A 24,728-nucleotide genomic window follows, 5' to 3' on the forward strand; every position below is an offset into this window, starting at 1 on the left:
CACTTTAGTCCGAGTATAAAGACATAACAGAAAACTTTGCATCACACATATTTTACAGACAGAAAATAAACAAAACCAAGAAAGAGGTGTGTGAACACATTACCATACGATTTGGCAAATAAAATGATCAGACATAAAATGCTGAGTGCAGTTAACTTCCACTTTAATCAAATGCTGTCGTGCCTTCCTTTTACCTTACTGAGCTTGCGTGATATACTTTTTCCCCAGTCTACTTTTTCCTTACGACACCGGTTTAATTGCTGTCAGAAGACAGACACAAAGTCTTGACTCTCGAAAGTGAATGTGACTCTAACAGGTACCTATTGAATGCTCTGTGGATGTTTCTTCACCTCAAACCAGTGTGGCAACACATCAATAAAACTAGTCTCCGAGCCTTTTTTAAAAATGAACTTGTCTGCTCAAGGCTGCTGACTTCAAGCTGATTCTGAGCTACAGTACAATGGACAATTTAAACTTGGGACGATAATATTTGTCTCATTCGTTGCAATGGTCCTCTCCCCACTCCATCCATTAAAAATAAACCAAAAAACATACACACAAAAAAAAAACTATTACGCTAAATAGAAGGCTGTGAAAGCAGAGGGGACTTCGCTCTGCTTTGTGATTTTGATACAGGTGGTTCTTCAGGGGGTTCACTAGCCTTCCCATTAGACTCTGCCAAATCAGAAAACAAGATATTTAAACTAATGTCACTATATAGATTGGAAAAGTATAGATTTGAATATGTATTTATACATCTCAGAAAGACAATTCAGGTGACTTTAATTTTCTAACCAATTCCAATGGAATCCTAAAGTTTTAGGAATTACTTTCTCTGTATGCTGTTGATCAAGTTTGAACCAGACACATTTTTATTTTGTTTGTATTTTGCGATTATTATTATTATTATTATTATTATTATTATTATTATTATTATTATTATTATTATTATTATCCTTGTATTATAATGAGGCCTCAGTCTCAACGGGTAAATTTCCTGGATAAATAAATAAATACATAAATAAAACTTTCAGTTTGACGTCAAGAGATTTAATTCAAACGGCACCTGCTGAACAATAACAGACTATAGAATTACAACACGTACTGCATTTTAAATAAAGGAACCCCTGCACAACGCCTACATGTTATAACTAAAGACTAAGCAGCATGAAAGTGACATTTTAATCCTCTAACTACATCACTTTGTAATCATTTTTGGCCTTCTCTGGTTTTGTTTATTCATGTATTTAAGAAGAAAAAGAAAACAGGAGTTTATTCAATTAAATTTGGGAACTGCAAGGCCTGCCTGTGGTCCCCCTGCAGGCTATCCACTTCACACTCGGTTGCTGGATCATTGTTGAGAGGGGATGGGGGGCTCTCAGGGGAGGGGCTGTTGGGAGAGGGGGCCCTACTCGGTCTCTGAACTGGACCTGGGGACTTGGGGATTTATTTAATACATAACAATGCAGTGGATATACGGTATGTCATTGTTTAAAGGTTGTGTTTCTGTTCTAAAGTGTTAACAGTACCTGTGAATTAACTACCTCTTTTCTTAATGTCACCGACAACCCGACAGTTGGCTGCAGCTCAAGAGGAACAGATGGCAGCTTTTGTTTAGCTGTTTGGTGGTATCAGGGTGAAGGCCCCTTCTAACGCAACATGCTGCTTTTCAATATCAACACTCAACAGACCTGCTATTGAAATATCTGTACTGCCAAGGGACTGGTCTCCACAGCAAAGGTATATCTGTAAAAATAAAACAAAAGAAAGCATGAAAATCTAAAATGGTTAGATAGTTTGATGATATGCAGGTAAAATTCACAGTACAATATGCAATGTAAACAGCACTTTCCTTGAATATTGCTATGACTATATATAATTGGGTTTCTGTATTAAATGAAACAACAACTAGCTCTTCATTCATGTCACATCAAGCCTAGGTAGGAGGCTTTGAGCCGGTGGTTAAAGAAAAGGGCTCGTAACCAGGCAACCGATTCAAATCCCAGCTGAGCCACAGACTCACTGTGACCCTGAGCAAGTCACTTAACCTCCTTGTGCCACGTCTTTCTAAAATGGGAACTTTCACGACATCAGATGATACTGTGTCTTAAAATATCTGACACACTGTGACAAAGTGCCCGTCCCTGTGTATATTATCTGTTATGTGTTGCGTGTTGTGTGTTTAATGTTGGTGTATAGTCATTGGTACACGGGATATAAACGGGTCTGTGTAACACAAGTGTTTAAAATGTATATTTGTATTTAGGCACGAGGATTGCACAGCACTTCACGTGCAGGTAAAATGTAATAATATGTGAGCACGGGGAATTGCACTTTATTAATTCACGTGCAGTTGTACCGAGACTTCAATTGAATGATTGATTAGCAATCGAGTCTTGGTACAGCTGCATAAAAACAGCATGTTTTCACCCACTCGGGGTTGGGTGTTCGGTGAGTGGAGAACGGGAGAGAGAGTAGATTTTGAATTTCAATTGCTATTGCGTGCTGGTGGGACCAGCACGATACTTGTTTATTTAAGTCACCGTGTTTGTTTGTCAATCTGCTCACCGTATTTTTGTTTAGTATTAGTCAGTTTTTGTTTGTCTCTTTATTTTTGCTACCAGTGCCGTGTCCTGTTGTTTCTGTTTGTTCAACTGTTTTATTTTACAATAAACCGGCACAAGCAAGCGCCACCATCATTTCATTTCATCCGTCCTGTTTTGTGTATTCATTTCCTGGTTCTGACGCCACCCATTTCGTCCGTCTCTGTGACACACACACAGACATAGCTTGTACTTACAAATGTATACTGGCCTGCGAAGCTACTGCATAAGCTCATGTACACATTTGAACCTCTGAATGGGAGCGATCATACAATTAAGGTAATAAATTACATATTTTCATACTTGAAAGTTTGGCTGTGCAGCGAGGAACACTCGGAGGACGTTAATACTACTGCAGATTTTCACAGATTCTCTTTCTGGTTCATAGTTTGGGTTGATCAGGTCAGTGAAAGGCTCATTGGTCACATCATTTCCCAGCAATGTATAGTAAAAGAAAAACTCTGGTCTTTCCTCTGGAAGCTTCATTGTACAAGGAATCAACTGCAAATGATCAAATAAACAGTTTGTTTATGTGGATCAGTACAGTAATAACACAAAAAGCTACTATTGCATTAGCCACTGCATTTAAACAAGGTGCACTGTCAGGGCAGAAGCAAAGATGCTGTGTGGTAATTTCACAGCAATACACACCTTGTTTTGCCACGATTATAAACTCCTGCTCCAGAAGTAAAAAAAAAAAAAAAACTGAGTACTGTAAGGAAACAAAAGCTCTTTCAATAGGATTCTTTGTTAGAAGAAAGATTCAAAATACCCATTCCGTCTGAGGGGCAGACTAATAAAGGGCCAGGGTTCAGGAAAAAAAGGGTCCGGTTGTACTGTTCTATTTTAACCTTCATAAAAACTTCTGGAAAATAAAGTTCAGATCTTCTGGGTAGTAAGGACATGACTTACTGGCACTACACACCTTATACCTGCACTGTGGATTCAAAATAGGATTTTAGTGTCCAGTAATATTACACTTTTGTTATTTATTTATTTTTGCAAAAAAAAAAAAAAAATCAATTTTTTATCCTGTTTAACCCTTTAACAGCAGCAAGGGATGCAAATGCTCCCCAGTGTGTTCAGGGATTTCTATTGCATAGCAGTTTCACTCACTCAAGGTGTTACTACAAGCTTGATTAGCCACAGTGTATAGGTAACAAGTTCATGTGTGTCTTATTAAAGTCATAGTAAAACCAGGAACGAATGAAACTGCTATGCAAGGGGAGCATGATTTCCGTCCATGGTGTTTAATATTAACATATCTCATAACTCTTTAAAGATCACGGCATATCCTTACGTGGGATTACATTTTTAGCAAGTGCAACCCTTTTCGCCTTCTGAGGGTTACAAAATATATATATTTTACACATGCCACAATCACTGCTCCTGCTTGTTAGCAGAACAGATTGTTGAGTTGTGGGAGAGCGGAGGGAGATGTAGAAATGATGTGTCACTTCTAAAATTATTGATTTCTCCCCAGCTATTTGTTTAGCCAATAGTCATTTACATGAACCTATGAATCTATGTGTGTATATTACGTATTATTCCAGCACTGTATTTGAGAACTGAAATACAGTATACTGCTTATTACCCAATATATGGAAGACATGCAAAAAAGGCATGTCTTCCATATATTGTACAGCCTACCATGCACTGCTCTGGTTTACTTGCAGGATAGCGTTCTGAGACTTGCAGGGGGGCTGGGATGGATGTAGAAAAGATGTACTGCTTCTACAATTATTGATTTAGCCCTGCAGATGATTTTTATTTTTTAATAGCATGTATTCAATTTTCTACATTAGAATGAGCATCTGTGTGTGTACAATTAGGGCTTCTGATTTTCGGTTTTAACTGTTAAAAAACAATAAATTCTCCCTCTGATAAAAAAAAAAAAAAAAAAAAACATTAAATGAAATTGGTGTATATCTAATAAACACCAAAAAACACTGCAAATGGTTACTCAACTGACATTGACTTGATCCCTTTCCCTGTGGGGGAAAAAAATAAAAAATAGGGCAATGTCCCTCCTTCCTGAATGTATTTCGCATTTTGAATACTTTAAACCCATCCCAATTACTGACTGGGAGCAAATTCCTGCATTTCTATTGGAGGATTGTAACACACTTACAAGATTTAAAATGAGATGTTCTTGCTCACGAGACTTAAACATATATTACAGCATGCTAGACAGTATTTACACTCTCTTAGAATTTAAAACAGAATTGCAAATTGTGGTGAAATGTAAAGAAATGGCTAAACACACAAAAAACCCTGAAGAATATGCCTGTGATCATAAGGATTTCACTACAGAAGACAGGAAAGGAAAGAAGGTACAATTGAAGTGTGCATGTACTGTGGAATTGCTATACAGAGGACTTTGACACTTTGATAATGTTGCTATGGACTGGCTTTTTTTGTGGATACAAGTTCTTTCACATTCTGTTTTATAGAAAAGACTATGTACAAATGCAACCTCATATTTAAGAACAGGTATGTGTTGACAAAATGTTTATTTACTAGATTTTGTACATGTTAACTTTGCAATACAATATTTTTTTTGTCAACTTAAGAGGCATGTACTCTTAATAGCACGGTTTTGTTTTTTGAAATAGTACATCAAATATTTAAAAAATGCTTCACACTTCAAAATAATGTTAGTTCTACACAGACTTGTTAGAATAATAATATAAAACAGCTTTAGGTCATTCTGTTGCTTTAAATAAGTTAACCGTGCATTTGCACACCTTTCCACCTTCTGTGTAGAGCTCAATTATTGCTGCTTACAAAAGGTTAAATATGGATTAAAAACCAAATATACGTGAAAGGACACCCTTTTGAAGATCATGTCAGATCTGTAATGATCGATCAATACTATTCCGGTTGACCAATTTGGTGATATCCTTCCTCTTCGTTCAGGACTGCAGTGATGTTTTTAGGACTAGAGAACGCAGGAGTTACTTAAAAAAGATAAACACTTGGTTAGCCAAACATGACACCTGATACAGCCCTATTCTTGCAGAACATTTGCAGGAAGAAACTAACCTCAGCTACTCCTCAAACAAAATTACTTAATTTAAAAGGCAATATATATATATATATATATATATAGATATATATATATATATATATATATATATATATATATATATCTCTGAGCATTGAGCAGGAAATGGCTAATAAAAGAAAAAAACAAACAAAACAAAACAGTGGTTCACATTGTGTTGGTATTATTGTGTGTATAGTACAATAGACACTGCGTATAGGAACACCTCCTAAGAGAACACTTTGGCTAAGAGAACACCCTTGTTGTGAAACTGATTTTTCACATTGTAAATGCTCCGCCTAAAGAAACAGGAACTTTGCTTAAAAGAGCACCTTTTTGGCACCGCTAGCGATTTGTTCACAGCTGATACGGTACTGTTTTGGAACCTGATAACTCATCATCAAACTTAAATTCAAATGGTTTATTCAATCTTTTCCAAAGTGACTTGTCCTTGCGAGAGGCACACAGATTGGTTTATTAAATGTTTCCAGAACCGCCGTTACAGCATTCCCTCACTTTGTATTCTGATTTCCACGAATGCACCTCATCGCTACAAAATGGCAGGTAAACAAACGTCAAAAGATGCCGCTGTTTCTACTGATACACAAAGTTGGAACTGGTTCAATCTCCTGAAAAAAAAAAAAAAACTGAAGACACAAGTCGCAGAGCAAGTTGGTGTTACCGTTCTGGTGAGTTGCTTCACCATTCTGTTAAATAATTGTGTGCAGGTCTTCAATATTGCTCCTGTTCAGGTATTCATAAGTAATCTAGAGCTGCTGCTGCATTTTTTTAACGTGTGCAGGGGTGCTGTGTTAATTTAGTTTAACAGTTATTTTATTAACATTAGTTTGTCTGTTACTTTATTATTATAGTTTATTAACGTACACTTGCCTATTGCTTTTTTCTTAGTTATTCTATTAATATTTCATATGTTGATGCATGTGCGTCAAGACAAGTAATATTTATTTATTTATTTATTTATTGAAGCGGATTTTGTCTGGTGGTCAACGTCTTAAAAGAACACTTTGGGTAAGAGAATACTTCGCTTACTTCCTGAGGGGTGTTCTCATAGCTACTGTAATATGTATTTTAAGATAAGCAGACAACTGAAGAGCAAACTGAGAAATACTCACCTAAATCTGAAAGCCACTTAGGTTGCGTTTTTTTGTTCTTAATAAAAGTATTTACTTTTGGCTTTTTGACAGAAAAAAAAAAAACAGAAGAAAGGAACATGCAGAGAAAAGAGTAAGGGTGAAATTAAATTAAAGACACTCCATCACCAGCCAAAACTGACCACTTCCATAGTGTTACCCCAGCACAAAACAGATAAAACAAAAAGAATGTTAAGCGTGTTATGACATATATTTAAAACGCATCTAGCATACAAGGAGATTAGTTCAGGTTTTAATACCAGTGAATGAGACAGTTTTCTCCAATTACACTTGACGCAACCTCTACTTATGTCATGTGCTGCTTCCGCCATGTCTGGCTTCATCCATGTGGCTTCAGCCAAACCAGGCATTCATCAAGAGACAGGCTGCTGTCAATATGAGACCCTTTGAAACATTTGTTTATCCAAAAAGTTCTGTGTTGTGTTAAATTGTCAGAAAACAGATTCTGGAATCCCATTGTAAGTGCATCATTGAGAGATTCCACTCCAAACCTCAATTGCTACAAAACACTTCTAAAACAGAATTGCACAGGCTCAAAGTGGGTATCCAGCTTTCATTTACCCTTACCTTCCCTCAGTGGTGCTTCTATAGCTATAAATCCATCAGTTAAAGGTTTGGCATCACTTTCAAGTGCCTTACCCATCAGAATCTCAAGCTTCACTTTGTGTACTTGCTGCTTAACAACGGAGACCATTTAGGAGTCTATAAAAGGAAATAAAAGTTGAATTTGCAATAAAGGTGTATATTTTGAGTCACCTTGTCTTCCTAACTGCATGGTGGCATGTATCCAGTAATCTCCTTGCATCCCTTTGTGTCCTGTAGTAATTCAAAATAACTATTTAACTTTTTGTTTTTACCCTGTAGACCTTGCTAAATTTGTCATAACCCTCCCCCTAAAAAGCTATAAACAATAGTGTGTTTTTTATTTGTGCAAAAGACGCTGTGGGCTGTACAATATAACAAGTAGTACCATTTTACAAATTTTGATTTTTGCTAAATGTAATTAAAACTGTACACGTTTAAACTGTACAATGGCTGTGACAATAAAAATATAGAAGAACAGAAGTAAACAGCAATCTTTTCCTGCCTGACGTCACAAACGCCGCTGTATCTTACTGTCCCGGAATTGTAAAATATCTACCTGTTGAACAGGAATACTAAAAATGAAATGGTAGTGTATGTATTAAACTGTACATATTACCAGTAAATGCAAAAGACCTGCCTGTGGAAAAGGAAATCTGTAAGGATTAAACAGTATAAGTTATAAACTAGTCTGTTTTAACCAAGGTAATTCCCCATTAAAGACCATGTTGTTTGACAGGGACATGCCTCCTCAACACGTTGTAAATGGAACTCAATTCTAACAGGATCCGTTATAAGTTGAGTGCACCTGTATAAGAACTTATAGCATACGTTTCATAAACATACTCCATTATTGTAGAAGGTCAGATTAATAGATGTAGGTAAAAAAAGAGGTTCAAATAAGAAAGTTACTTAATTTTCCTTACTGTTTTTTGTTTACTGTTCTTTGAAAATACAAGGTTACAGTATTAAAATGCTAAAATAGATTAGGCAAGGTAAGAGTCACCTGTTTCTTTTCTTGAACAGGTCTTAGGTCAAGAATAATATAGCCCCCTGATTCCTTTGCAGATGATAACACATCTACTGCAAAAAACACTGTAGCTTAATGGGTGTCCTCTGTAATCTGAAAACTTTTTTTTTTTTTAAATTTCATAAACCATATAATCTGCCAACAGGACCACGTGTTATTTTCAGGAAAATCCTGTCTAACTGTACGTTTTGACCAAAAACATGCAAATCAAGGAAGCAATATAGGTATGCACAGCAAAATCAATGGCTTGATGTTAGGTGCTTATTTTTTTAAACTGCAGATTTTGTCAAGCACCACACTGCGACAAAGGGCAGTTTACATGTTTTGCACTTCACTTCTTCCTGGGAGTGAGCATGAGCCATACAAAGAACAAAACTATCTTCAGCACAAAGCTAAGGGTCTGGAGACAGTGATTACATTGCTAATGCTAAAAAGAGGTCAAAATATAATGTCATGGCCTTGGTTATCATGTACTGATCTGTCCAAAGTAAAGGCAAACAAACACATTGCTCCATTAAGTTGCACAAGTATACGGTTTTAGTCTTTAAATATAAAACCCATAAGCTTACAGCCCCTTTGAGTTGCAAGTTAAATAATTTCAATTCTCTACAAGCCTGGTTTGAGGTGCACAGTAAATGCTGGTCTTTCTGCCTAGTCCAGCTCTGTAGAGAACTGTGGTTGATCCTTGTGGTCTACAGGTTCTGTAGCTAACTGTTCTCCATCAAACTTGGTTTCCACCACACCTAGGTGCTGAGGGCGTCTGGGGAAGTGCTGGCCTGAAAGGGACTATATAAAATGGACCGTTGCCAAAATCGGGCAGTTGCTGTAATGCTCGAGCAGTTGGCAAAGTGCCCAGCTGCAGCAGGCACATGCTGAATTAGCTTCGAATTTTATGTCATTCTGGCATCTGTCCGGGCAGTTTGTCAACTGCCCAAAGCCATCCAGGCTGATGGCAAAGAAAGACTTTAGTGTGCCATGTTGTAACAAATGAAAGGCTAATGGTAAGTAACACAGCAGTGTTCATCCTCTGGATATCTATTGCAGTTCTCATAATAGTCCGTCAGTCGAATAACTTTATTTAATCATTACACCAACTGTATTTTTTATTGTTTACATTTATTTATTTTAATGAACTGCTGAGGCAAATGTCTAATTGTCTGAGATTTGATGTCAACTAATGTTAGACATGAAATAATATTGTTTGAATGTATAAATATTTTTCTATAAAACGAAAACTAGACTTTTTATAAGAGAACATTTTCTTCTGAGTAAAATTGTCATTCTTATTTCTAAATAAGAAATGCAAACTTTAAGCTGTTGATTAATGTGCACAAAAGGTTTAAATGATTAAAACATTTTTTTAAGGGCGTTTCAGACAAAATCCCTTCTTCAGCTGTGTAGAAAGAAAATACATGTATATTTTTTTTGCTTTTTTACACTATGATGCTAAAAGTAGGTATACAACTGACCCCCTATGTGTTATTTATTAATGTACTAATCTGTTACTAGTAACAGGTGGCACAACAGTTTGTAATTCAGCAGGTACCAGATGGCAGTTTCAGTGCGCCGCTGATGACTACCAGGCAACTACTCAACAAATCAACACAGTGAATTTATGTTGTAAAATGTGAAAAAAAAAAAAAGAAAATTTTGAATTCTGATTGAAGTGCAAACCCGTTAAAATAACACTCTGCACATACGGAAGAGCAACAGTGAGATTCTTTTTCTATCTAAAAAAACAACTGCAAATTGTAGACTAACGTGACACTCGAAACAAAACGGCTGACTAGTTTCACGTACAGTGCTGGTGGTAGTCAGAACAGATTCACTTGAATGCCGTGTACGATTACAACATGCACAAAACCAGAGGCATAAAATATATATTAGATTTATATTTGCACAGTACCTTCAAGAATGGAGACAGCAATTGATCCGATTTGGATCCCATTTTTCTAAATCTTCCACAGTGATTTTTTAAATTTTTTTAACACTATTCAATTTACGCTTCACTACCAGTGTCTCTTCTTGACTTTCTGTCACGCCCCTCTGAACCAGGTTGCCTGTTGCACTACCTCAGTTAAAGAAAACACACTACCCGCTCCACAATACACATTTACCGCCTCCCTTTTAAACAACATCAACTTCCGCCTGATTACCCGAGAGAAAAAAAAGAAAACAATCCGGGATTTAAGGGTGACAGGTCACACAACAACAACAACAACAACAACAACAACAACAACAACAATGGTAAAGAATGCCTATGGCATCCTAAAAACGGTGAGAACATTTGTAACGCCCCATTTATCGAAGAGGAGGAATAACTTAAAAAATAGTTTTATGAAAAATATTTTAATATACATCCATGTGCATTTTTACTGTTAGGATTGTATAAATGTTTACTTATTTAAACAGTCTACATAAAAACTGAAGACAAGTATAACCTGCATCTTTGATTTTCAATCTTCAAGAAGACTGCCATCTCCTTATGCAGTGAAAAAAAAAGAGAGACAGTTACAGTATTGGTAGACCTAATCATAGGTTGAATAATGGATTTCAAAGTCGTAGTTAGCATTTCATTAACTGGTTTCAACATTATACAGTATGTAGTTAGTTACTGACTAGGAGAGAAAATGAGATTTGTATTTATTTATTTATTTTGAAGAAACATCTACTACAATTAACTGTTTGCTAAGACTAAGCCTGGCCTCATCTGAATAATACATATAGTGTATACATACACCATTGTCAGTGCTGCTAGATAAAATACCTGTCAAAACCCTTTGTATTCTCATTACCCATGACTTCAACTGTGACCTTCATGTGTTTGTACTTATTACCAGTACATGCGTTTTACTTTAAATATTGATGTGGTTAGTATTGACTGTTTCATCATTCAGTGCCTATAGTGATTACTTGCAGCATTGATGTTATTTCAAAATAATCTTCAGTATCTTCTTGTGAAATTTTATATTTGCGCACTTTAACAAGCCTTGAAAGCTTGTTCACGTGTAGTTTTATATTGGTTTTCCATTTTGTTTGTGCTTATTGCTGCATGTAAACAAACCGAATCATGATTTGCCATGCAACATTTAACTATAGTTTACCGTGTGTTTTCAAATTGTATTAAAAATGCTGATAGCCCGTTAAATTAATGTTACAATGTCACAAGCAAAGTATACACACTAATTACACCAGGATAAAATATTATTTACAAATACACTGTATTAGGTTATCTTAATCTAAATATAAACTTTACTGTATACTTGATGCATTCTGCGGTATAAAAGACACAATATTGCCAAAAGAAAATGGACAACTGGGGGAAAGGTTACATTGACAACGATGATGGACGTGCTCTGGCAATACATGGTACCCGTTGATTCAGGCATTCAGCTGAAATCAGTCCAAAAAAACATTTTCTATTAAAGGCAAGACATTTCAAAGATGAAAACTTTTTGAAAAACAGTTGTCAGCCAGACTTAGACCCCACCTGGGCTGTAAGTCTGGCTGACAAATTATGAACAAAAGCCTTAATGTACTTTTATTTCAAAACCATCCAAACAACCAATTTACGCTTATCGAATATCTACTATAAGTGCTTTTGGCTCTAATAGCTCTTCTTTGGGCAATCGGAGTGGACCCTTTCCTAGACTGTATGAGCTAAGATTTGCAGACTGTCTAACTATGTAAGTACTTCAATATCTAACTATTGATGTGCAGTGATGACAGCACTTCCAATCCCTGCAGTAGAAGAGGGTCATTCCATGCCAAATCAATGAACTCAAATCTAACTTAGATCATTAAAGGGGTGGTAGCAAAGAAAATAATAAATTGTTCATGTTATGCAAATCCATTCACTACATATTCCTCAAATGTGTAGTTTTGAAAGAAACCTTGCTTTCAGATAGTCTTGCTCATTCCTAGTCATTTCACTGGGAATGGCATCGTCCCCACCCACTCAGGGTCTTCTTCACTGTCAGAATCCAACAAGCTGCTTGCCCTAATAAATGACTTGCTTTGCAGCCAGTAACATGCTCAGACCCAAAAGACACTGCGGAGGTAAAAGGACCTAGGAAGGAAACTGTAACATATTTCTGGAAGTGAGGCAAGTAAACAGAGAAATAATGTATCTGTGTCATACTAGGTGTCCTGTTTTTAAAAATGCATGTGATTATTTAAATAATTGCACATTGTACACTTGAGAGACCTAAATAGTGAATAGAAATAGTCGACAGGTGAGATTTAGGAAATCATTTTTAAAGTTATAGCCACTTTAATGAAAGTGATGGAAGAATACACATTTTAACTTCCCATTCCTTTTCAGAGGTATGGACTTCGTTTAGAGAGACGGCATCAGTTATTTTTGTCACTTGTGATTGATGTGAAATCCATGGGTCAAAGTATCAAAGTATTCATTCTGAAGAAGGCAATAGCTGAAACATGTGTTTCTTATACGTTGTCCTTTAGACTTACTGACACCCATGATCATTTTACATATTTTAGGAACTAGTCACAAATACTGAGAAAAGGTACCCAAGTGTTCTGGCCAGGGTCTATCAATTGATCCAAATGGCAGCAGACTTACTGAATATCTAAATACTAAAAGTCTATGTGAGTTTATTTTAGTCAAATCCCTTTGAGAATTATTACTAATTAGTTCTGTCGATATTTAGTTGAACAGAGCCAAAGAAATTTAGTCATATTTTCTGGCCCACTTTAAATGAGACCCAGTCATGAAAACAAACAAAAAAAATGGAATCAGGACAAAGTTACTAAAGCAATGTTATTATTTTTATACAAATAATTTTATCCAACACTTATCCAATTATGATGAAACCTTGGTACATGCATCAACACTATTTAGCATAAATTATTGAGATTATTAGATTCTGTGGTCTATTGGTGGGCCTGTTTCTCCGTACATTTGACCAATCAAATACTGCGTACGTTATGATATGATATTACGTATATATTATATCTATATATATATATATTATATAATATATATATATCTATATTCGATATATATATATATATATATGAAACTCTCTTTGAAATATACTTTTAAACACTGAAACTCAGCAGCTATACCAAACAGTGAACTGAAATGAGTCCTGTTTGCATAGGCAACAGGCCAAGATCAAAACATTTTAAATTCAGACTCTGATTGGCCCAAATGAGAGATGAAATAGGCAACAGACCTACAAGTCTACAAGGGTTCATGTCATTAAAGCAGTCATCATAAGGCATTATCCCTATAACTGTTGAGGTCATTCTACTTGTATAGCCTTACTTATCTATTTCATATCTTCTTCAGTCCCCTTTTGCTTGGTCTTTGATTATACTGTAGCTTAAATGACAAAAATGTAAACAGTTTGATTAAAAAAAATGTAGAAGCATTTGAATTATTTATTTATTTATGTATTGATAGATTGCATGTGCCAGCAGGTACCAATCTGCATCCAATCAGAATTTCAATTAGTTTTATTTGTGTAATAAAAAATGTGACAGCTGTATAAGGTGTGATGCTATCCTGGCACATTAATACAGACAAATAACCAAACCTGGAGTTCACCGCAGTCGGTGGTCTCTATGTATAATTAGCTTGCTGAATCATTCAGTGTTAATTGTGAATGTGTATCCTTGTATTGATTGAGTTTTACCAGTCCCTTCTGAATATACTGATAGATTGTTTCATTTTTTTTTTCCAATATAATTGAAATCTCTGGTTTACTAAGGTTGAAAGCATTATCAGTTAGCTGTTTCAAGACTCAAGAAGTTTTTAAAATGTAAGCAATTTGTAAAATGTAATCCCCCTCTCCAATGGTGATTACAGACTGGCCAAAAATGGTACCTGAGATCATCAACACTGAATATATTGTTGAATCATGTCTGATTGAAAATAACCACTTTTCTTTTTAACATAGTCACAGTATTCTATATTAGGAGTTTATAAAAATGCACAATTATGAAGATTTATTCAGTGAAAACAAGGGGAAACAAAAGAATAGCAATCTCCTAACTTAGTTGTTGCCTGTGAGTGTCATATGTGTAAAGTGTAACTAATAGGGACATGAGACATGAAGTCGGTGTTGCAGCCTTCCAGGATCCCTGCATATTGGGTCAAGAAAGGGGTCTTCCAGTTCCATGGGCCCCGGGTCTGGCTCTGACTTTCCCAGGACAACCAGTCAACCCCCTCGGGTTAAGGTATATACGTTTGACAGCTAATCTGCACCACACCAATTTTGGTACCTTTAACAGAGAATTGCCAAGGTATGACATTTGGACAGTAGATTAGCAGCCATCAAATGTTTGTACCTTTACTAAATATTATAATAAAAATATTTGAAATCTAACATGAAATACTATTATGGTTTCTAGACGTATTTGATTCCATGATGTTAATCAAAAGATTATGTTCAGACAGTTATTTTTAAAATTCAAGGTGATGCCAAACTTTTGGCCATAGCTGAAGATATATATATATATATATATATATATATATATATATATATATATATATATATATATATATATATATATACACACACATATATATATATATATATATATATATATATATATATATATATATATATATATATATATATATATATATATATATATATATATAATTATGAAGATATATATACTTGTAACTGCTGTTAGCAATATTTTCCCTTTGGCCTGTTCTCTGGCCTCTCCCAATAGACTAGCATTCCCCCAAAACCTACTATTGCTATCTGTCTATTTGCATTGTCAAAGCGCAGTCACCCTTGAAGCAAATCTATTCATTGTATCCGTCCATGACTTCCTGGATGTGGAGGCAGGACGAGGTGGCGAGATGTTTTGTAGTTGCTGACATCATATCACTTCCTGGAGATCCTAGACACAGGGGAGAGGAGGTCTCTGGAAGAAGCGTTTTTAAATGTATTATTCATTTAATCTGACAAAAACGGAGTAGAACAGTAACAAGGTCGCACGTTTCAAAACATTTGAAGAAAAATCTCAGGACGTAAACGGTAAGACTAAAGACATCGATATTTCTACTTGTGAAAGCGTGTTTGCTTTTTTTGTTCAGTCTAATCGAGTATGGGAAAGTGGATCCCTTGCGCAGATGTCATCCAATGCAAGGCGATTAGCCTTATATGTACATGCTGTAATGTACTAATATGTAGCCTGCTATACTGTATGTGCATTTTATATGCTAATGGAGTGTTTTCAGAGGTGTGATCACAGTGGCACATTCACAGTAAGTTACAGAATGTGTAATATGTCGATGTTAATTATGGGATGTGATCAATATCATATTCAACTGTTTGACAGGTATCCTGTTTGTACTATACCATTAGAGATGATCAATCAAATCTAAGACATTATGAAATAACCTGTGTTGTATCCGTGCAAAAAGAAGTGGACAGATGGTAGATTACTGTATTATATATGACATGCGAATCAAGGGTATTGTCCCTGCTGAATGTTCCGTGTTTAAAAGCTGCGAAACGAGTTATCGTTACATTGTCACTGGTGCAGCACTGACGTCTTTGATGGGACGGTTGAGGGATGGAATGTTGCTCGTAAGAATACCCACCTCAGAAAAGAGAGAGAATCTTTCTCATACTTTTGGTTACACTGTGGCGACTGTGCCTGTTGTAACTAGGCTAGCACCAGAACGAGCTATATATAATAAACATGTTCTGTATGTCCATGGTATTTACTTGCATCGTGTATTGTATTACCGTTATCATTACTGGATTATCTACTTTAAAGGAAATATAAAAGGGTGATAGAATAGGGCAGACAACCTTACTCAGAACAGGACATATTACAGTAGAGCACTGTGGTACGTTGGACACCGTTTCTTGCTGTATTGGGGCTGTGGTTTCCTTTAACGTCAGCTGAAGCAAGTTGTGTTTTTTACACTCCACTTCCTAAACAAGTCAGTATAAACCCGTTAGATTGGAAATCACCAGTGCAACACTAACATTGTCATGTGGTTAGAACACTTTTTGCAGTTTGTTTATTCCTTATTCTTGAACTGGTTTTGCTTTAGTTTAAGTATGTCTACTCTATGTACTGTATCTGTTTGTTATTTTCTTTTAACTGGAGTTTCGGTTGCCCCTAAGTGACTGTAGACAAACAATTTTCTTTTAAGAATTCTCAGGATGAAGTTCACTAGAGTCTCCCGCATGCCCCTGGATAATATATATATATATATATATATATATATATATATATATATATATATATATATATATATATATAAATAACAAACAAGATACGTTGTTGAAACTTGCATTTCATTTTCAAATACTTTAGTGCTTTAAAAGTCAGTAAAGCAGAAAATCCTTAAACTAAGAAAGACCTTCCAAATAGTAGCACAATAGTACTATGACAGGACCCAAAACACCTTACATTGTCACCCTCATTAAAAACACAATTCAGTGGCTAATTGGTTGCTCAAAACATTTTTTAAATGATAAAGTCTTTTGTAAAGTGGTATCGGCAAACTTGTATTTTGAAGATTTTACCATCTTGTGTTCCTTTTAGAGTTTTTAGTGTATTGCTTTCCATAGAGTAATTCTACTGTAATTTTAATAAGTGAGCTTTGAGAAGGACAGAGTAGTTTAACAGAAATTGCACCCTTTTGTCAATAAATTGTCAGGGAAAAACACAATCCAGGCTTTCTATGGAAAGCTGCTGAAGGAACTGTACTTTTCACAGGTAATGTGGGTAAACGTTCATAGGCTGTTTGTCAATACATTAAAAAGGTTAACTAGACAAAGCTCATATGGAGTTCTGACAGGGCCTTTCCAGTGGATTAGTGTGAATTTGTTGCTCTTCAGGGTTGGTCCTTGATTTCTTCGACAGATTTAGGAGAGGTTTCCCAGTGCCGGCCAGAGACAGCCAATGTTGTTCTCTGAGTTTAAAAACAATTGGGTGGAGGAGACACCCAATACAGTAAGTGACATGGAAATAGTGCAGCATACAGTACACAAGGGAGCAAAACAAAGGAGTAACTTCATCATAAGCATTGTCAGATTTCAGTTCTAACTCACTCAGAGCAGCAGTATTACAAGTGGCAGTCCTGTCTAAAGAATGTTTTTTTTTTTTGTTCAGATTTTGACATTATTTTTTCATATAGTACATTGGTGTACAATGGCTCATCATAATAAATGAGTAGACCCCTATTTAAAGGGCATTGCTGACCGGATTGTGAAGGTAAGAGTCCAAACCGCAGGTGAAGTCAGCTGCCACGGTAATGCCTATTCATCAGGGTTGTATTGCCGTTTGTTTGTTTCTTTTTTTTAAAGATAATATTCTGCGGTAATCTGTGGTGTAGTTGTGCCCTGCAATTGAAATTCCTTATGAGTGGATGACAGTTCTGTGAATTTCTGATGTATCATTGTACAGTCTGCATCACAGTGCTACAGTAGTTCCTGTCATTTTAAGAGTAGTCTTGTTCCTTCTTTGTATGTTTGGCCTGCAATGCTGAAGGCCCTACGCGAACTGGTCATCCATCTAAATTCATGATACTAACTTTAAACGGTGATGCAGATAGAAATTATTTGACAGTATTTTTTAGCTGCTGAGTTGTTGTTTGTTTTCGAATGACTGTCTTTGATCTCTGTTGCTTAGTGTTGGTTGCCTTTGTTAGCAAGAAACCATACCCTCTGCTCCTGCCCACACACCAGCTTGCTTAACTGTCCTTTCCGGTGGTCAGTTTTATTAGCTTGCTGTGCAGTACGTTCGTTGAAGATGTTCATCTTTGCTTTCTTCGTTTACTCTTCCATAAACACTATAGTTTAAACAAACAGAACACCCCCCCCCACCCCCCACACAATTTGAAATGATAAAGATTTAACACTATAGATATTGATTTTATACTTGGCCACTGTATTCTGTAAATATCGAGGTCAGGTTTGATTATAAGACAAAATTAACTCACATGTGGTACTATTTTAGCCAGAGCCCCATATATCTGCCAAACCATTTGATGTTGTTACTTTATATTTTTGAGGCTATAAAGTCTGCATGCTAAATGCGTTGGATTTGACCTCTTAACTAATATGACTACAATATTGAGGTAATGACCTTTTTAAGTGTTTTGGGTTCAGATATAGTAAACTTTTAATTACTGTCTTAGTATCTGCTAAACTGTATTATATGATTCTCTCAGTTAATTCCCATTACCATTTAATAACCTCTGGCCATAATGAATATACAAACAATTAAATCTATGTGGATATTAAGTCCGCAGGGGTGCTATGCTTTTTTCCACTACCCTTTCCACGGTGGTTTTCATTTATTTTGAATTGGTGCATTCTGTATCAGGATAGCCTTAATGAAGTTTTCTTTCCTTTGTAAATGTTGGAAGTATTTTTTATTTTATTTGTGGAGCAGACTCGACACAGTCCAGAACAAAAGCTTAGTAAATCTGATCCAATATGTCACAAAACAGGCCTAAGTAAGTAATGAGTAAATACTATATTTGTTTACCGCCTTATTCTATTAAATGTCATCTTCCAGGATTTGTATCATTGTAGCATTGGCCCTTGGGGCAGAAATGGTTGCAAGCACTACAATAAGTACTGAATAAATGTTGTTAAGGGCTTGAGTAATTAATGGGTGTGGATCAGGTTTCTGCAGTGTTGAGTGTGTGTGTGTGTGTTTTTATAATTTATATTTGTGTCACTTTTTTCCTGTATGAGGAAGAAGCTGGTCTGGAGTGCTTCTTAAGTAAGTCCTTTTTTGGGGACTGTCTTTCCCATTTAAAACAGCTTGTAGGTCAAAACCCTTCATTGTCATCCTTATGCAGAGGTATATAGGCCTACAACATGTATGCTGTAACTAACATAATGATCTAAGTTGCATTAAATTGTGCAAAGGCGTGTTTTAAACAGTCATGCCTGTTTAATATGAAAACAAATAGGCAGGTGCATCGACCCCTTGCTGCTGGAGGTTTGTGAGGTTTGATTTGTGAATTCCCTCCTCTAGAATAAGTTATTTACTGTCCATGATGTAAGCACACCACTGTCACACTAATAGATGAATTCATGCAATATTCTTCAATAATACTTTAAAAAGAGTATATCTAACAGTAATTTAAAGCACCCATATATAGAATACTGTGGTTTTAAGTTGGAGTGAGAGGGAGGGTGTGCTGGTTTTGAACTCGTTCACTTGACACCTACTGTATTGTGGATTCAAAACAGGTCATAGGAAAGAATATACCATACACTGCAACATGATGTACCTGTTGAATGTTACAGTAAAGCAGCTTTAATAAATTGATGAATCTTTCTTTGGAGGGGAGGGGGGGGAGTTGCATGCTACTAAAACAAGTTTACGTCAGCCAAGGCTTCAGGTCTCCCTAGGTACATTTTAATATGCTTAGACACCATGAAGGCATTGCTGACATCCCTCAAGCAATCTCCCTTACGTTTGATGTTTATTCAGGAAACAAAAATTACTTTCATAAATATTAAGAAAGCAAAGAAACCAAGAGCTGACTAATTCCCAAAATTTAGATTTGACGGTCAGAAAAAATCCAGTATGTGTCATCAGTCATCTCTGTTTCTGTGAAAAAAATGTGCATTACAGTACGGGAGCCTGCTTCTGTAGTGACTGCACAAATGTGGGTTGTTTAGCCCACAGTAAATGATGCCTGGCATGACACTGGAATCCTACTGAAATGTGTCATTGCTCACACTTGTGGTGTTGAGGAGTGTATAAGAATGTCAAGGAGAAATGTCTCGGGTGACATGCATGAGGTGTCATTCTGTGGTTTTAGCGGTGGAGACTTTAGAGACTGCCCATTGATTTTTTCAGTGATAAGCCTAACCGTGCAATTTACGAAATATAGAGGAGAATTATTAAAGATTTCTGTAGCTTTCTGAAATCTAATAATAATGGATGAGATAGAAAACAATGTTATGTCAATATGCTATCAACCTTTCTTTTATAGTGTAGGGTTGTTTCCCATCTTCCCCGTACTCCCTGTATGTGTACTGTATGTGTGTCCTCTTATTTCAATTACAGCTATTTTTACTGTATTAAATGCAGTATGTATGCATTTGTGGTATGAAGTGATGCTTTAGATTTGCAAACTGTATTCGGTAGCGTGAAAGAGAAGAATGTGTGATGCAAATGCTTTAAGCAGTTATCTTTATAATCCTTATTTATTGTTTAACCTGGTAAAGTAGAACTCTAAAAGGACATCAACACTAACAGGACTGTGGAAATAAAATAGTGATCAGGACTCGTCTGTTTTCAAGAGCTGAAGTGAATCGTTAAAGCAAATCAGTAGCTTCATTTTGTGAGGATGCCATTGTTGCACTAAGTAAGAAATGGAACATTCCTTTCCAATATTGTTGTCAGAGAATACATGCAGTAACCGCTGCTTAGTGCCCGATGCAAGACTTTGACCATTTAAAGCCGAGGATTCACAGCTCACTGGAATTTTTTTTTTTTTTTTTACTGAAGCCACATATTGATATTTTCTTTCAACTACACAGGACAGCCAATAACTTCCTGCTCTGTGCAGTATGTTTACTAAACAGATAGTCTGGCCCTTTTTGCATATATATAAAATGCAACAGAGCTACAGTATGGTATTGAGATTAATTAGATCAGGAGTTTGGTTTTAATGTCCCCTGCTGGGGGTGAAATCCCCTGCAAAGGGGATATGCAGTAGTGAAGGTGGTCGTCCCAGTCTGTACTTCCCATTTATCTGTAGAACAGCTTATCCAATTGTCATGAAACTTGCTAGTAACATTATACTATAGCATACTGTGTACTGTTCATTATACTATAGTATACTGTGTACTGTTCATTATACTATAGTATACTGTGTACTGTTCATTATACTATAGTATACTGTGTACTGTTCATTATACTATAGTATACTGGGTACTGTTCATTATACTGTAGTACACTGGGTACTGGTCATTATACTATAGTACACTGGGTACTATTCTGATACTGTTGATGACCATGGTATATGTCATGGTCATTAACTTTTTCATCATACTGTCACAAACGCAAATAAAATATATACATACATTTTAATTGATCTAGACCTTATCATTCAGTAATATAGATAGACTTCACACATACATTTACACATATCCATTTGTGATTTTTTTTAAAAAAAGTTTCCATTTTCAAGATACTGATAGCTCTTATTTTATGTCGGGAGGCTTATTTCATGTATTTCAGGGAGTATTTCGTGTATTTCAGTATTTACTTACTGTGTAACGTTGGCACTTTTAGGTTATTTTATGATTTAATGAGATTCTGTGAAACACATCAGAGGGTTTTATCTCCAAAATATGAAAACCCTGCTTGCTGTATACCGTAACTGCTTTCAAGCAGCCCGTACACAGTGCCACCACAATCCTGGATGAAATTCGAAAATGTAGGAAACATGTCGAAATTTCCATTTGACAGTCGAGTGGCCCAAATGTCCAGTTTTTTAACAAAACCTGTTACTTTGTTAATGTGTGACAAGTTCAATGAGTTCAGATGGTCAAAAATATCAACCAAGTAAGCAAGCAGAGCCATCTTACTTTGGTGTGAAAAAGTAGGTGCTGGTGATCAGATCCCATTTCCTGACTGAGAACCGAAAATAGGCGTGCATTAAGTGGCGGTGCTTTAATGAAATTGATTACCTGCACTGCTTGCTGCATTACAGACTTCAGTGTTTCAGGCATTTTCTTCATGGCCAAGGCTTCTCTATGTATTATGCAGTGTGTCCATTTAACCAGGTGGGCTACTTGCTGAACTCGAGTGACTAAACCCCTCAGCTTCCCGGTCATGGCTCGAGCTCCATCACTGCAAATCCCAATGCATCAATCCCACTGCAAACCTTCTTCTCAAATGAAATTATTCAACACTGCAAATATTTCTTTGCCGGTTGTATGCATAGGAAGAGGTCGGCAAAAAAAAAATTCCTCCAGAAGTGAATCTTCATGCACAAATCTGACATAAACAAGCAGTTGTGCAGCTCCAGCGACGTCCGTTTTCTCGTCAAGTTGTATGGCAAAGTCTTGATGTAGTTGAGGAGTTGATTTTTCACATCACTGGCAAGTTCTGAAATCCAGCGACTCACTGTGGCATTTGATAATGGAATTGCACCAACCTGCACGGCAGAGCTTTCCCCAAACATAACGGAACAAATGTCCTTTGCAGCTAGCAAAATCAATGTCTCGGCTATGGTGTGCGGCTTGCAAAGTTTAGCAACGCGGTGTGACACGGCATAAAAAGCTTTAAGATAATTGGCAGACACTGTAGTATGCTTGCTTACAGTCCGTTTTTGCTGATTTAATGCATCGTGTTTTCTTTTGAAAAAGTCGAGTGGTTCATCCTTCATTGCAGAATGTCTCGTCTCCAAACGACGTCTTAATTTGCAAGGCTTCAAACTGTCATTAGCCAGTACATCACCACAGATGACACATTGAGGACGTGGTTCTTCTGCAGTTCCAGCAAAGGTAAAGGCAAATTCCAAGTAACTTTCTTCATATTTCCTATATATTTTTTTTTTAGAAGATGAAACTACACATTTGATGTGTCTTTTTTCACGCATCACAAAACGATCCATTTTGTGTTGACTACGGAACAGTGTGCAAAACTTTTACTGTGCTATTTCAGCACGAACTCACCCCTGATTGGCTCGCTGATTAGTTTAAACGCATATTTATTTATTTATTTACTTTAAACATAAAAAACATAAAATATAATAATAATGATAATAATGAGTGTAAATGTGTAATAGTCACATTTAAAGTTTTTAAAATTATTATTTTTGTATTTTATTATCATTATTATTACTAGTATGTTATTATTCAAATGTTCACTGCACCCCCTGGACGGTTTCACGTGCCCCCCATGGATGGCTCGCCCCACCGGTTGAGAACTGATGCTCTAACCTGTATATCCTAGCAATATAGTGATTATTGTGGAACGTGAGAAAATAGGGAAGACTGGAAAAGCTGTAAATATTGCATATTTAATTGAGTAGGTTTATGTGTGTTTATTTATTTATTTATTTTGTACAACTGTATTCCACTCCAGACGAGTCGTGGGATGATGCAGTATGCTAATCTACAGTAGCGCACAGGGAGAAGTTTGCTAATTGCAAGGTATAAGGGTCAGGCCACAGCTATCAGGCTTCTACAGGCATCGACTGTCTATGACTCTAGTATTAAAAGAAAATATCTATAAAATGTGCTATATTCATACACTGTACATTTTAGGGATTTTAAGTAAAAGTGAGTAGGACATTATCTTTTATTGTAAAGCCACATGAAGTGTACTAAAAGTTTGCACAGGTTGCTGTCATTAAACAACACATTTTCAGATCACTGTCCAGTGGGGGTGGTAACCTGTCAATGACAGGCAGGTAATGCATATTGAAAATACGGGGTGTTGGAAAACATGGATTGAGAACTGATTAGCAGTTTGCTGCGCATGTGGACTGGCAGAACTATACTGGTGTTTTTTTCTGAAAAGAGACTAATATTGCAGATAGCAGACTGTTTGGTTCAAATTGCATGTACTGCTTACAATTGATAGAGACATTGCGTCTAAAAAGATAACAATGCTGTGGACCAGAAGGGGCCAGGCTGTAAGACTTTGGAATGCAAAGCATAAAGGAGCTAAAAGGCTCCCAGGGACTGGCATTGGACCCAGAGGTTCTCAGAGAGATCGAAAGAGATAATGCCACTGGGATCAAAGGGGCAGATTTATGGACCTTTTTTCTCCAGGAGTGTGAAGAATGCACTGAGTTCAGAGGTTGTCACACTAGACTACACACACACACACACACACACACAGACACACACACACACACACACACACACTAAAGTAACAGAATAATGTGTTGTACCTTGACCATTGGTTAAGTGTCAGAGAAAGGGGAGGTGGACCATCTATACAGAAGAGTATTTAATGTCATGCAAACATTGTAATGTTGAGCATTCTGTTTGTCCTGTACCTGGGACCAGACTTCCTACATATTTCAATAAACCTGGCAACTGATTGAAGAAAAGGACTCTGTGCATTTTCTTGAATCTACTTAATCACCATCTATTTTTTGTAAGTTACTTCACGGGGGCATCTTTTAATGAAAGTTCTAGTTCTGTGAAAAATGTAATGAAACAGGAGGAGGTAGTGCAACAAAATCATGTTTGGTTAGTTTCACGTGAAATAATCTTATTGAAAAGCAATTTTTCAGGAGAAGTAAGCCTTTTCATACAGTACAGTAGCAACTTGGCAAAAACAAAACATCACCA

At 36.3% G+C, this 24,728-nt stretch overlaps 1 protein-coding gene and 1 pseudogene across 4 annotated transcripts in view; one reads left to right on the forward strand and one right to left on the reverse strand.

The window, feature by feature from the left end:
* LOC121316828 overlaps positions 1–22,253 on the reverse strand; it is a 42,159-nt pseudogene extending 19,906 nt beyond the window's left edge.
* LOC121315491 (casein kinase I-like) overlaps positions 15,303–24,728 on the forward strand; it is a 58,817-nt gene continuing 49,391 nt past the window's right edge. For all 4 annotated transcript variants that reach the window (XM_041249622.1, XM_041249640.1, XM_041249648.1 and 1 more), the window contains exon 1: positions 15,303–15,455. The gene's annotated coding sequence lies outside the window, so the exon portion shown is untranslated. The remainder of the gene's footprint in view (positions 15,456–24,728) is intronic.

The sequence above is a fragment of the Polyodon spathula genome, chromosome 1 (genome assembly GCF_017654505.1).
Source record: "Polyodon spathula isolate WHYD16114869_AA chromosome 1, ASM1765450v1, whole genome shotgun sequence".
NCBI lineage: Eukaryota > Metazoa > Chordata > Actinopteri > Acipenseriformes > Polyodontidae > Polyodon > Polyodon spathula.